Raw genomic sequence first — 16088 nt, 5'->3', positions numbered from 1 at the left:
AACAACTCTTCCGCCCATTCCTGTGTTTTCAAAATTGGCCAGTTTTGTTGGCAACTGTAGCCTGTTTTGTGCCCTAGACTCTATAAATGATCGTTGTGATCCTTGGTTTATTAAGGCTCTGAGTTTAAACAGTTCTCCTCGGTGTTCGATGGAGACAACTGCTGTGGGTAATAGTACCCTACTGTGGTTTTCGCTATGTAGCGTTTGGGTTTTCATGGCCTTTGAGCAGCATGGTGCTTCTTGGCAGTTTTCAGAATTTGTTGTTGCAACTAAACCTGTTGCTCGTTTTACGTTTGTGCTGTTCGGGGGTGAGCTGGAGTAATTGGTTATATGTAACATTGAATGATGTCTTTTATGGCAGTATACGCAATTAAATTTGCTTTCGCAATCTTTAAGCGTATGCGCATGTGACGAATAGTTGGTACATGGTTTTTTCGTTCTTATGAATTGGTTCGATCGCTAATATTCATTTTTTTTAATTTCTCGCAAGATTTGAGATTTTGACCTCCTCTACAAAATTCGCATGACGTTTGTTTATATTGTTCGGATGTGAACGATTGATTCTTAAAAAAGCTTCTATTTAAATGATTGTTGCTAGTAACTTGGGGTCTATTGAGGTCGTTTTGAACGTTTTTCGTTCTGACTAGGTTTTTATCGACCCTTTCTGCAATTTAATATTGAGTAGTAAGAAATTCTTTTGATTGCTGCCACGTTGGGCACTTTCTTCGTGATGAGAGTGATTGCTCACACAAAAGTAAAGATTTTTCTGGTAATGCAGCTGTGCATATATGTACCAGAATGGGGTAACAGTTATCTGTGGGAATATTCTATGTCGATAAAACCGACAAACAATTTGAAACAAAGCTTTATGAATTTGATACAATTTCTGCGCTTGTAATAATTTAGGATGGTTTATGTACACGGCTGTAAACATGTCCCGGAAGGACGGCCACTGTTCATAACCACCATGAAATATATCTGTATATATACTGGCACTTTAAGGTGAATGCCTGAACTTGCCTCTTGGACTTGTCTTTGTGGCAGCCGTACTCTCGGTTGTGGAGTAGGTGCAATTGATTTGATTAGTTTTAGTTGATCAGAGATCATGGCTTTTGTCTCTTCGTATTGGTCTAAGCAATTTTCGTATTTTGAGCAAGCCGAGGATTTATAGTTTTCTGGTAGATCTGAGTCGTCCGATTCTACGATTACGTCATATGCCGCTTGGAGACGTATCCAGAAGTTGTCAAGATTTTCTTTTTTAATTTCTAATACCGATTCAGAATAATCTTGAATCGGTGAAGATGAGAATCGAGTGCAGTATCGAATTAGACTGTCACTCTCAGAAATAAATTTGGTGTATGAAATATCTTTCACCCTTTTTTGTTTTGTAGCACCTTACTTTGACCGTGTAGCTTCTGCAGGTGTTCACGGACTTTTTTTGTCTGAAATCATCTTTGCAACTGAGTTGTTTTTTTTTTAGTCTGAGCTCATTTAAAAGATGTATAGAATAAATCAAAAACGTCTTAGTGAAAACTAGACATGTAGATGTTTAGAAAAAGTTTCGTATATAAAATGTTGAATAGAAGACTCTTTTGTATGTAGGAGTTTCAAAGAAAATCAATAACACCAATGGCTTTTCGATAAACCGAGATTTCAAAAATATTTCTGTATATACATATATGTATTTATATCTTTAGACAAGAACTCTTTTAAGTAAATTAGAGTTTTGAACGAACTTGATATAACAAGAAGCTTTACGTATTTGATAGTACTCTTAAGAGTTTTGAACGAAAAAACAAATTCAAAAATTTTCGTATATATAATATATGTTTAGACGTGAACTCTTTTAAGTAAATAAGAGTTTTTCAAATCAAATAAAAGATCACACGTAAGTCTATAGGATATCGATTAAATTTGATTTAATTATTTATTAATGACCGGAAATATTTTATATATTTTATTTTTCTGCGTATATTTCTTTTATATACATATATTTTGGCTAAATGAGCACCGACCCCCCTCTTAATATAACATCACTACACCCCCACATACACACTACATCATCCACATCATCCACGTCTCACACTCAACACACCGGCATCATATACACCACACACGAGGACACCGAACACAATGAACAAAAGGGACTGGCGGACGGCGCCCAGGCTCCTTTTTTTATTCTATCCGTGTGCATATACGTACGTACCAGTCAGCCATTCAGCCTCTTTTTTAATTCGTATCTTTTGCCGCTCAGTAGTCGCCACCACAACGGGTAAGTTTGCCGCGAGTCTTTTGCGAACAAAGACTTAAGAGTTTTAAATATGGTCCTTCGAAGACGTACCGGACGGCAGTAGTGGAAAAAAAAAAATTATAATAATAATAATAATTAAAAAAAAAAATCGGTCACGGTAACGAGGTAACCAAATTAGGAAAAAAGTGTTATAAAAAAAAAAACAAAATAATAATAAAAATAATTGTGAAAAGAGTGGTGACGTGACTTATTTTAAAACGGTTCCAAAAACCCGTAGGTGTATATAAAAAAAAAATACACAAACACAAAAACAAAAGTGCCAGAAAAACGAAAAACGGTGAAAGAAATCGTGACAAAATTCGTGCAAAGTGCAAAAAAAAAAAACAAAACAAAAACGGTTAAGCATTGTGAAAATTGAAAAACCCGTTGGTGACAAAACCGTATGAAAAAAAAAAATATATATATATATGTATATACATATATATATACACATATATAGAACAAAACCGCGTTCAAGCCTGGAACCGAAACAAAAAAACAAAAAAGTGCAGTTACAAGACAAAAAAAAAAAACAACAACAGTGAAGTGACGAAATCGTGGTGCGCAAATTGAAGCACAAGTGAAGTGCTGGGATAGAACCCACAAACAACGAAAAAAAAAACCCAATTGAGACAAAAAGAGGAACGAAGAACTCACAACAACACCAGCACCAAGAACTGGGGAGGAAAACCGGCACAGGCACAACACAGGCACAAGCACAGCCACTCGCATATTAAGACATACACTCATACAATTAAGTATTATCCCCAAAAGCCCCTGGCGGAAATCCAAGTGAGTGTATCGTTTCCTTATAATATTTACATTTATATACATATATGTGTGGTATGAAATCACAAATTTAAATTAGCGGTTCTGACCAAGATTACGGTCGGACAAAAAAAAAAAAAAAAAAAAACTGTTACCAAACTGTTTTCCGTTTTCGGTTTATTTTTCGGTAAAAACCGAAAAGCCGCTACAAACAAAAAAAACAGTTATATAAAACTGTTAATAGCGGATTATTGATTGTCGGTGAATGCTTACCGTTGTGTTAAAACATAAAACCTATTCCAAAAAGCTATAAAACATTCAAGTATTTACTTGCAGAAATTTCCAGCAATACCCCTTATACTTAATCAAGTATAAGCAGGATTGCTTAATATAAGCTACGCCCTCATAAAAAAAAAGCATGTGAAAATAACATCTTTTATATTGTACATACATACATACATATATGCCGCATATTAAATATTTATAACATACAAAGAGCCTAACTCGCTCACTTACTACCATAACCATCTTTAACCACAATAAAATCTGTATATTTAACATACATACGCATACATACATCTAAAATTGAAATATTTGTCTTTCTCTTCGCGGCCTCTTCTCACTGCGAACATATATACATACATATGTATGTACATATATGCGGCGCATTTATACAAATTATTTACTTAATAACAAGTGAATTTGCGAAAATTACCTACGGTCGGTTGATTCTCGTTTCGTCGTTTTTTCGTACCGCGAACATATATACATATATACGTATATATATATATATACATACGGGCGCATACACATATATACAATATATGCTACAAAACATACCCGATCGACATCGGGTACAATTTATAACAAAAAAAGAGTTGATAACATACTTAAATATGTGTACATATGTAAGTGTATTGTTACATATGTAGATACGCTACTGCTTCAAAGTCCACATTGGCATATATTCCGCGATACCCCTTGGTTTTCGTCCAACAAAACCAAGCAGGATTGCGTATAAAATATATTCAAAGTCCACATTGGCATATTTCCCGCAATACCCCTTGATTTTTGATCAACAAAAACAAGCAGGATTGTGTAAAAAACAAAAGCGTAATACATATGTATGCATATGTACAAAGTGCAGTGACCTCTAATACGAGCGCTCATTAGCACATAATAAATAAAATATCCACCTATAGGTATACCTTATAGGACATTGAAACATAAAAAATATATTAAAAAAAAAAAAAAAAATATGCATCGAAAAATAAAATACATAAAATATTTCCGGACATTAATAAATAATTAAATCAAATTTAAGCGATTAATTATTTATTTCATTTCAAAACTCTTATTAACCTAAAAGAGTTCGCGATTACATATATTACCAAATACGTTAAGCTTCATCTTTATTTCAATTTCGTTCAAAACTCTTATTAATTTACAAGAGTTCTCGTCTAATCATATACATAAATACATATATATACGAAAATATTTCTGAAAACTCGGCTAATCAAAAAGCCATTGGTTTATTGATTTTTTTTTTTTTTTGAAACTCTTTCATACAAAAGAGTCTTCAATTCAACATTTCATATACGAAACTTTTTCTAGACATCTACAAGTCTAGGTTTCACTAAGACGTTTTCATTTATTCGATACATCTTCTAAATGAGCTCAGATTCAAAAGAATCTAAAGCAATACAATCACTAAAAGTTCCGAAAATGATTTCAGAAGAAAAGAGCCCATGTACACCTGCTGAAGCTACACGCTCAAAGCAAGGTGCTACAAAGCAAAAAAAGGTAAAAGATATTTCTTATACAAAATTCATTGCTGAGAATGACAGTTTGATACGATACTGCACTCGATTTTCATCTTCACCGATTCAAGACAATTCTGAATCGGTATTAGAAATCAAATAAGACAATTTAGACAATTTTTGGACACGTCTCCAAGCGGCATATGACGCAATCGTAGAATCTGACGACTCAGACCTACCGGAAAATTTTAAATCCTCGGCATACACCAAGTATGAACACTGCCTAGACCAGTTCGAAGACACAAAAGCAATGATCTCTGATCAACTAAAGCTTTTAAGAGCAATTGCACCTACTCCACAACCGAGGGTAGAGCTGCCACAAAGACAAGCCCAAGAGGCAAGTTCAGGCATTCACCTTAAAGTGACAGTATGCGACACAGATATATTTCATGGTGGTTATGAACAGTGGCCGTCCTTCCGGGACATGTTTACAGCTGTGTACATAAACCATCCTAAATTATCACAAGCGCAGAAATTGTATCACCTCAGCTACAAAACCAAAGGTCAGGCAGGCGTAATAGTCAAACAGTTCGCTCTCAATGACGAAAATTTCAATTTTGCTTGGGAAGCTCTTAAAGCACGTTACGAAAACGAGAGAATATTGGTCGACAAGCAAGTGACGATACTAATGAATTTACCAAAAATTCAGAAAGAAACCAGTGAAGAATTCATAAAGCTTCAATCCACGGTTTCAAATTGTTTGTCTGTTTTATCAACACAAAATATTCCCACAGATAACTGGGACCCCATTCTGGTAAATATATGCACAGCTGCATTACCAGAAAAATCTTTACTTTTGTGGGAGCAATCGCTCTCATCGCGAAGAAAGTGCCCAACGAATTTCTTACTACCCAATACGAAATTGCAGAAAGGGTAGATAAAAAACTAGTCAGAACGAAAAACGTTCAAAACGACCTCAATAGAAGCTTCAATAGACCCCAAGCAAGTAGCCACAATAATTCAAATAGAAACTTTTTTAAAAATCAATCGTTCTCTTCCGAACAATATAAACAAACGTCATGCGAACTGTGCATAGGAGGTCACAAATTAAAATTGTGCGAAAAATTCAAAAAAATGAATGTTAGCGATCGAAACAATTTCGTAAGAACGAAAAAATTATGTACAAACTGTCTGTCACATGCGCATACGCTTAAAGATTGCGAAAGCAAATTCAATTGCGTTTACTGCCATAAAAGACATCATTCAATGTTACATATAACAAATTTTTCCAGCTCACCCCAAACAATGCAAACGTAAAACGAGCAACAGGATTAGCTTGCCACAACAAATTCTGAAAACTGCCAAGAAGCACCATGCTGCTCAAAGGCCATGAAAACCCAAACGCTACATAGCGAAAACCACAGTAGGGTACTATTACCCACAGCAGTTGTCTCCATCGAACACCGAGGAGAACTGTTTAAACTCAGAGCCTTAATAGACCAAGGATCACAACGATCATTTATAACGTCTAGGACACAAAACAGGCTACAGTTACCAACAAAACTGGCCAACTTTGAAATCACGGGAATGGGCGGAAGAGTTGTTCAAAACTCAAATAAAATCTGCCCCATTACCCTCTTTTCCCCCAAAGCGGATAAGCGCATACAAGCAGAAGCTATTGTCTTACCGCAATTAACCAACATGCTACCAAGCTATCATATAAATAGCAAGCATTGGCAAAAGGTTTCACACCTTAAGTTAGCAGACCCCAACTGCAACACTCCCGCTCAAATAGATCTCCTATTAGGCAGCGATCTCATACCACAAATTATTCTCGAAGGAATTGAGAAAATTACCAAAACACTTCTGGCGCAAAAACCATTTTCGGGTGGGTCCTAAGTGGACTAGTTGCGGAACCAGTAACAACATTGACAACTCAAGTTGAGGAAGTCTCAAATGAGTACCTCAATTCATAATTGAGAAAATTTTGGGAATTAGAAGAACTCCCCCCCATATCAGTCACAACCCCTGAAGATCAGTATTGTGAGGATTTTTACAAAGCCACAACTACTAGATCAGAAAACGGTCGGTACGTCGTACGACTAACACTTAAGCAACAATTTCCTAACACACTCGCCTTAGGTCACTCTCGCACCTCTGCAATTCAGCAGTTTCTAAGTATGGAAAGAAACCTACTTAAAAAAGGCGAACTCTAATCTGAATATGATGGTGTGTTAGAAGAATACCTCCATTTGGATCATATGGAGGAAGTAAACTCAGGGGAGAAAATCGTCAACGGCAAATACTACTCCTTTTATCTGCCACATCACGCAGTAATGAAGCCAGACAAAAAAACAACAAAAGTAAGAGTGGTTTTCAATGCCTCGAAAACCACTAGTTCAGGGAATTCCCTAAATGATATCCTATTTACGGGACCCACACTCCAACCAGATTTAATGCTTCTGATATTAAACTGGCGTATATTCAAATACGTATTCAATGGGGACGTTGAAAAAATGTATCGGCAAATAGTCGTACATAAAGACGACCAAGATTTTCAACGTATTATGTTCCGAAGATCCCCACCAGTCCTTTACGCGACTTCAAACTGAAAACAGTTACATTTGGCGTTAACTGTGCACCATATCTAGCCATTCGAACACTCCACGAATTGGCAGACAACACAAAGTCAGAATTTCCTCTGGCAACTGAAGTGTTGAAAACTCAAACGTATGTAGACGATATTCTGTCTGGAAGTCACACTCTTCCACAAGCATACGAGGCCTTATCACAGGTAATAAAAGCCCTCAATTCCGCAGGGTTTCCATTAAAAAAGATTACGGCAAATCACCCAAATATAATCAAAAATATTCCAAACAAACATTTGTTGGACACTAATTTCCTTATATTCGAAAAGGAAAGTACAACAAAAACATTAGGCATCCAATGGAATGCGATATCGGACCAGTTCTCATACACGACAGAGTCCATATCCGCATTATCAGCCATCACAAAAAGACAGATTTTATCCTCGGTGGCAAAACTTTTCGACCCCGCAGGATTGCTTTCGCCAATTATGATCCAAGCTAAAATCTTAATACAAGAACTATGGCTAGATGGAACCGACTGGGACGAACAAGTGAAACCTCTTCGCTTAGAAAAATGGTCCCAGTTCGCAAACAATCTGAATGATATTTCTCAGATACAAATTCCACGATGGGTAAACTACTCCCCCGAACACAAAGTCGAATTACATGGCTTTTGTGAGGCCTCAGAAAAGGCATACTGCGCTACTATCTATGTGCGCACGCAAAGTGACACCACGACCACAAGCCACTTATTAGTAGCAAAAGCTAAGGTGGCACCTTTAAAAACTATAAGTCTCCCACGACTTGAGTTATGTGGCGCACTACTACTTTCAAAATTAGTAGCCATGATGCAAATGCATTTAAATATGACAAAGTGCAAACTATATATGTGGTCCGATTCAGAAATTGAACTAGCCTGGTTGGAAAAACCACCTCATGCATGGAAGACGTATATTTCTAACCGAACGTCTCAAATTCTTGACCTAGTGGGATCAGCCACTTGGCGTCACGTAGCCAGTGCTGACAATCCTGCCGATCTAGGTACAAGAGGGTGCAAGCCTCTGCACCTTGCCACTACCACCCTCTGGTGGAATGGCCCCCGATGGTTGATAGAATCTCCTGATTCTTGGCCATGCGCAACATTATCGCCCCAAAAGGTCGAAAAATCGCCACCTTTCACACATTATTGGATGATATCGACATCCTTGAACGATTCTCATCGTTTCCAAGAGCTCTCAGAGTAGTTCCTTATATGTTCAAATTTATAGAACAACTCAAAAGCAAAGTTAAGGGATCACATAATTTCCCATGCAACACAGTGACGCACCTAGAGTTACAAAAACCAAAGGTCGCACTAATAACATATACACAAGCGCGCTATTTCAGCCGCGATATATCGCTACTAAGAGAATCGAAGCCGATTGATAAAAAGAGCTCACTCTTAGTCCTCAACCCATTTCTGGACACGAAAGGTCTGCTTCGTGCCAATGGTCGGCTTGCTAAATCGAGCCTAACATATAACGAACGCCATCCCATAATAATCCCAGAGAGGTCACCATTTGCCACACTGTTTCTCCACTACATCCACATCTTAATGCTACACGCCGAACATCGCCTCATGCAACAGATGGTACGCCAGGAGTATTACATCCCCCGTCTTAAGCCGCAAATCAAGAAGTGCATCTTCACGTGCAAGATTTGCACTATGCACAAACAGAAGAGGCGAACACAGATTATGGCAGCACTTCCACCGGAACGCTGCGACTTTGCTCCGCCTTTTACCACTACAGGTGTTGATTTTGCTGGGCCTTTCCAGTTAAAGGCGTCCATGTTAAGGTCTCCCACTCTCATAAAAGGCTATGTGGCTGTCTTTGTATGTTTCACGACAAAGGCAGTACACCTTGAGCTGTGTAGTAATCTGACGACGGAGGCTTTTCTCGCGGCATTTGCTCGCTTCGTCGCACGACGTGGCTACCCATCAAAAATCATGAGCGATAATGGCAAAACCTTTATCGGAGCTCAACGAGCCACAGAAAAGCAATTTGTGGATTTTTAAAACAAGTGTCATCCGACATCGTACAAAGGTACGCCCCTCAAGGTATCAATTGGCAATTTATACCCCCAAGCGCTCCTCATATGGGCGGTTTATGGGAATCAGCTGTAAAAAGCTTCAAATCCCATTTCAAACGGGTAGCTGGGAATTATAAATTCAATAACGAAGAGTTCACGACGTTATTAAATCGAATTGAAGCCGTTCTCAATTCACGGCCACTCACAGTATTATCGCAAGACCCCTCAGATCTCACCGCCTTAACTCCAGGGCATTTCCTAAAGGGAGCACCCATCCTGGCCATTCCTGAGCCAAGTGTGGAGTCGCTATCCCTACTAAATCGATGGGAACGAATTAAGATTTCAGCCGCCGATGGAAGAACGAATACATAAAGGATCTCCACAAAAGATACCGCTGGAAGACTCCTGAACAAGCGCCTAAACTTGGAGACTGTGTCCTCATTCACGATGATTGTCTACCCCCTACCGAGTGGCGGCTTGGCCGCATAGAAAAGTTACATTACGGCTCCGACGGTCACATACGAATCGTTGATCTCCGTACGCAAAACGGAACGCTAACCAGACCGCTCGTGAAGCTATGCTTTTTGCCAACTTCCGATAATCGCGAATCCGAAAACCCAAAGAACCAAACCAATAATATCGCGATAGAATAAAATCACTAAATTAAACACTAAAACGAAAAACACGCCCGTAACAAACGTTCGAATTAACACGCCGTATCAAATAATCAAGAATACTTACAAGTAATTGTCGATTAATACGACGACATATTCATGCCACATATCGTGGCACGATTGCCCATATCAATTTATAACACAGATATGTATCATTAACAATCTTCTCTACACAGATCACCATGGATGTAGATACACCAGTCGCAACCCCGACAACCGCTCGCGCTACCAATGCGCCACGCACCGGGCCCACACCAGCGCCACGAACTATGGCTACAACAACGCTGGCAACTGCACCGGCAACAACGCCGGCACCTGTACCGGCAACCGCGCCTGCAGCGCTCCTTCCAGCCGTACCTCGCAGTGGCACTCGACCACCACTACGCCAATCACGGACTTCGGAGAACCTAAGGTGCCCCATTTCTCGACTCCCACATCGCCTCCACCATTGCGGGATATTTAGGGGTATGCGACCCATGCAGCGGCAACAAGTTGCCCAGGCACACGGGCATTGCCACAATTGCCTGTCACATACACATGCGACTCCGGAGTGTGAGTCACGAGGGCTGTGCCAAATATGCCACAGGCCGCATCACACGCTGCTACACCGCAGCACGGCACGCGAAGTGAATCGGCCACCAACCCATCGCGGCCGCATACCCCGATTGCAACCCGCAGCTCGTGGCGCACGACAGCGAGGCGGAACCTCGTCGCGGCGACGACAGCCTGGACCACCATCACGTCGTTCTACGGGCCTGAGCAGCGTTGTGGCAACGCTGCAACAGCTGCAGCGCCTTTTAGGCTAAACAGTCGTTTAGGGGGGCCGGGATGGCTAAATGAGCACCGACCCCCCTCTTAATATAACATCACTACACCCCCACATACACACCATACTCAACACCATCTACATCATCCACATCTCATATTTAACACACCGGCATCATATACACCACACACGAGGACACCGAACACAATGAACAAAAGGGACTGGCGGACTGGCGGACATTCAGCCGCTTTTTTTAATTCGTCTCTTTTGCCGCTCAGTAGTCGCCACCACAACGGGTAAGTTTGCCGCGTGTCTTTTGCGAACAAAGACTTAAGAGTTTTAAATATATTTTATGTCCAAATGTCCTATAGGGTATACCTACAGGTGGATCTTTATTTATTACGTGCTAATGAGCGCTTGTTTAGAGATCACTGAATTTTGTACATATGCATGTACATATGTACATATGTATTACGCTTTGGTTTTTTACACAATCCTGCTTGTTTTTGTTGATCAAAGCCGGTGTTGCGGAATATATGCCCATGTGGACTTTGAAGCAATGTGCGTATCTACATATGTATGTACATATGTGACAATACACTTTTGTACAAATTTTAAGTTGTACCCGATGCAGAGAACGTATGTATATTTATAGAGAAGGTTCACGATGTCACGAATTTAGGGATATTTACTGTTTTGGATGAGCGTGTTTCACCACAGAAAATTATTAGCGTGTTTCACCACTTAACATCAGGGGACACGAAAATAGCAGAATTGAGCATTTTCAATGTTAAATGAGAAAACTTATGCTATTTGCGATGTTAAGGAATGTACGCTTACACATTCCCGTTTTTACTATGCGCAAACGATGCTGCATATGTATAATTTATAGATTGGTATACATATGTATATGTATGTATTTGTTATGAAAGCACATAAGTATGTACATTAGACCGGACTTTATTTTTTTTTTTTTGCAGAAAGAGCGTACCGCCCCCTCAATTTTTTCCTTTTTATGCCAATAACGAAATTCCAAAATCTTAGACTGATTGCCCTAGGTTAAGGCGTGGCACATGCCCACTAAAGTGGCTAAAACCGGTTACATGGATTTTTCAAGAGACAAGGCACAAAAATATAAGTAAAATGTTTCATATATGTCTTTAATATATTATTATATTGAAATTAACTTACGTTTAATGAATTATATTCTTTATAATCATTTAAACTTAAGCGCAAAGGTCTGATTTATTAATGCTACCGTATTTTGAAATATTGTTTTGGTTTAATTCATTCATGTTTGTTACTATTATTTTATTCTCATTATTTTGTTCTTTTTTTAATTTTCAACCATTTTTCTCTTTTCTCCAAGGTCTACAGCATTATCAAAAAATGAAAGACCTGCTGCTTCTGGTGTCAGGTACCACAAGTGATTCGAAAACTTGAGCGTTACTTCATTGCATTATTTCATTCAATTCATTGAATTTTCTTTTTCAAATAATGAACGATCGCATCCCACCATTGCACCAGGTCTACCTTCTTTACGTTGATTCTTCAAAAACTCTTTATATTCTTCTATTTTAATCAAATCTAACGCATTTCCGTGCGCAATGTCAAATAAGTTATTCATATTTTTAATAAACTGATCTTCTCGCATTTTTTGAAGTGGTGTGCTGCGTTTGCAAATTTTTTGCAGATTTTTCCATTCTTTATATAAAGCTTCAACTTTTTGAACACTTCTATCAATTTGCCGCACTGGAATACGGGCTTTATTCCAAAGAATTTCGGCCTCTTTGATAACCAGATACGCACTTGAACACTTTCAAAACTTGCCCATTGGAAGGCAGCTTAGATCCAACAATTTGGCTTTCGTCATATTCTAATAAACAAATTTTTTCACTAGCTCTTGTGTCCATTTTGCAAATACAATCAATATCAATTCTCTTTAAAGCAACAATGTTTCTATGATTCAAAGCTCAAAATAAATACACTTCACTTTTTACACACTTTTAATTGCCACGTGGCTCAAAATTAACGGTATTGACCAGATGTTGATTTTCCTCTATTGTTGCCAACATTTTATTTTACAACTTAAATATATGTTTACAGAGTTGCCTTTTTGCGATGTTTTTGAAGGCTTATGTCTTAAAACTTTTATGCAAACAGTAACTAAATATAGGAAAAAATACGGTAGCATTAATAGATCAGACCTTTGCGCTTAAGTTTATATGATTATAAAGAATATAAATCATTAAACGTAAGTTTATTTCAATATAATAATATACTAAAGACATATGTATATGAAACATTTTACTTATATTTTCGTGCCTTGTCTCTTGAAAAGTCCATATAAACCGGTGTTAGCCACTTTAGTGGGCATGTGCCACGCCTTAACCTAGGGCAATCAGTCTAAGATTTTGGAATTTCGTTATTGGCATAAAAAGGAAAAATTTGCGGGGGCGGTACACTCTTTTTGCAAAAAAAAAAAATTTCCCGTACAAAAAAAGACCAGTCTAATGTACATACATATATGTATATTTTAAAATTGAGCTATTTTATGATGAATTCCATATAAACTTTACAAATATATAATTCAATATATATAAAATACGACATATGTATATTTATATTCTTAAATAAAAATTTGCTTTGGTCATTAAACTTTTCGATATCATGTTAAAAGACCAAGCGATTGCACATTTGTCCATATATAATTATGTGTGGATGTAAACAAATACAGTCGAACTTCTATAACTCGAATCACTATTATCCCAAAAAAAACTTCGACTTAGGAAGACTTCGAGTTATAGAAAATTTTTTTTTTTTAAAAGAAACTCAATTGCTACTTTAGAGTATATTAAATGATGAATGTGTATTTGTTGCTTAAAACACACAATACAGAAAACTGTAATAAGTTACAGTGAAGTGAAGTATTCAGAAATTAGTGACTGAAAATTTTCTTGTTTTTTTTGTATTTTCAGTAAAAAATGACTCTAATTTGTTTAAAGCCGTATAGTGCTCATCAGTTGTAGTGTCATTTGTTTGCAAATATAAACTCTACCGATCCCTCGCCGTCACTCTCCGTTCCGCTTAATATTGGATCATCTAATTCAGGGCAGTAATTCTCAACAATATCAGCATCTGTAGGAAATCCAGTTGTGCAAAGGTCATTATCTACTGCAATATAATCCTGAAGAGTAGCACTGCAAGTTATTTTGTTTGCTTTTAACTATGCTTCGTAATCAGCTTCAATTACATTTCGATATTCATCAGTAGTACTTAAAAACTCAGTGGTATGTCATCTTCCTCTTCCCATTCAGAGTATTGACCAAATCCAGCTTTTTTGAAGCAATTCGCTATGGTTTGATTTTTGACGTCAATATCCCAAGCTTTTGTTACATGATTGATGCAATCCGTAAGTGTAATATCTTGTTTTTCGTTTGCCTCTATACGCTTTAGTGCTTCTTTTACTATTCTGGTACAATAAAAAACTTTCAAGTTTTGAATTCCTCCCTGATCCAGCGGCTGTAATTTAGAGGTCATATTCGGTGGAAAAAATGCCAGGTCAATGGCTTTCAGTTTGCTTTGTATGTCTTTAGAATGTGCTGGGCAATTATCAATAAACAATAAAATTTTTCGGCCAGTACTTTGAATGCGCTTATCCAAATTTAGAACCCATTCTTCAAAAATTAAGCCAGTCATCCAGGCCTTGGAGTTATAGGCCAGGATACTGCGAGTTGTACAATGAGAGAAAAGCACATTACTTTGAGTTATAGAAGTCATAATTATGTATTTTCGTTCGAGTTATGGAGAACTTCGAGTTATGGAAGTTCGAGTTACGGAAGGAAATTTATATGTTAATTACTCTCTTAATGCTACTGCCAACCCATTTAGTTCGAGTTAGAGAAAATTCGAGTTAAGGAAGTTCGAGTTATGGAAGTTCGACTGTAAAAAAGAACCATACGCATAATGTTTGTAAATTTATCTACACGCAACAAGCATGTAAATATGTACATTCAATTCATGCGAAATTTCCGTTGACGCGGACAACCAATGGCGAAGCTCATATTTTTGCTTTCATGTCAAAGAGTTAATGTGTCGAGAGACTGGCGCGACGACAAAGCTTCACAACATTGTGTTGTTGGTAGAAAATCCGAGCTGTGCCGAAAACACAAACGAACGATGGCCAATTGCCACTGCTTCCCTTGCCGCTGTAACAGCTTCTCCAACAAACCAGCGTAAATATGTATGTATGTCTGTGTATGAGTTTGTATACATATCGACGCAGATTTTTGCAAGCCGCGTAACAATATTCTTTCATTCCTTTACAAATACAGTCAATCCCGATTATGTGTCACATTCAAAGATACAGATTTTTGTGGTTTGTTAAAAATAAAAATATAATATGGTACATAAGCGAGTGCGGATACTTAAGCGAGTGGTACTTAAACAATAATTTGTATGTATTTCAAAAAACAAACCGTGTGATGCAGCAAGATATAGGCAGTTAAGAGGGATGATTTTCATTTAAGCGGAGTACTACTTAACTGGGATCCACTGTACACATAAATCAGAGGAATATTGAATATTTTTTTTGATACATTTCTTGACTAGAAATTCGACAAATGAACTATGTTGTCAATTTTATTCTAATATATTTGAATACTTATATTTGCGGCGTTGTCACTTTTTGATTCTCATACAAATATCAGAAATTGTTAAATTTATGATTTATGATTATCGTCGCGAAAAGACGCTTGTAGGCAAAGGCATGCTCGGGGAGATGTAATAGTTTTTACGTGATGGTCAAAATGCATTCAGTTACAAGTTGCATTTACTTGGCCCCACCTCTGTTGGTCTGATAACCGCCCTCGTACATTGTTCGTCGCCAACCCTTCCCGTCACGTCAACGTTTGTGTGTTTGAGTCGTGGTTGTCCGTTACATTTCTTCTCCGCCGCTGTTCGCTGGCACGTTGGGATTTCATTACCCAGGCTGCAACTTCGCAAGCAGCTTTCCACTTCTCTGTCGATTCGACCATTTGGCTTACCAAATTTTCGGGAGTTGGGTCTAAACCGAACACATCTTTTAGGTATTGCCTCTCAAGATTATATTTTGGGCACTGGAAGAAGGTGTGTTCCACATTTTCGACGGTATCGCCTCCGCAATAATCACAT

The sequence above is a fragment of the Bactrocera tryoni genome, unplaced genomic scaffold, assembly GCF_016617805.1.
Source record: "Bactrocera tryoni isolate S06 unplaced genomic scaffold, CSIRO_BtryS06_freeze2 scaffold_11, whole genome shotgun sequence".
Classification (NCBI taxonomy): domain Eukaryota; kingdom Metazoa; phylum Arthropoda; class Insecta; order Diptera; family Tephritidae; genus Bactrocera; species Bactrocera tryoni.
Note: the sequence above shows the minus strand (reverse complement) of the source record.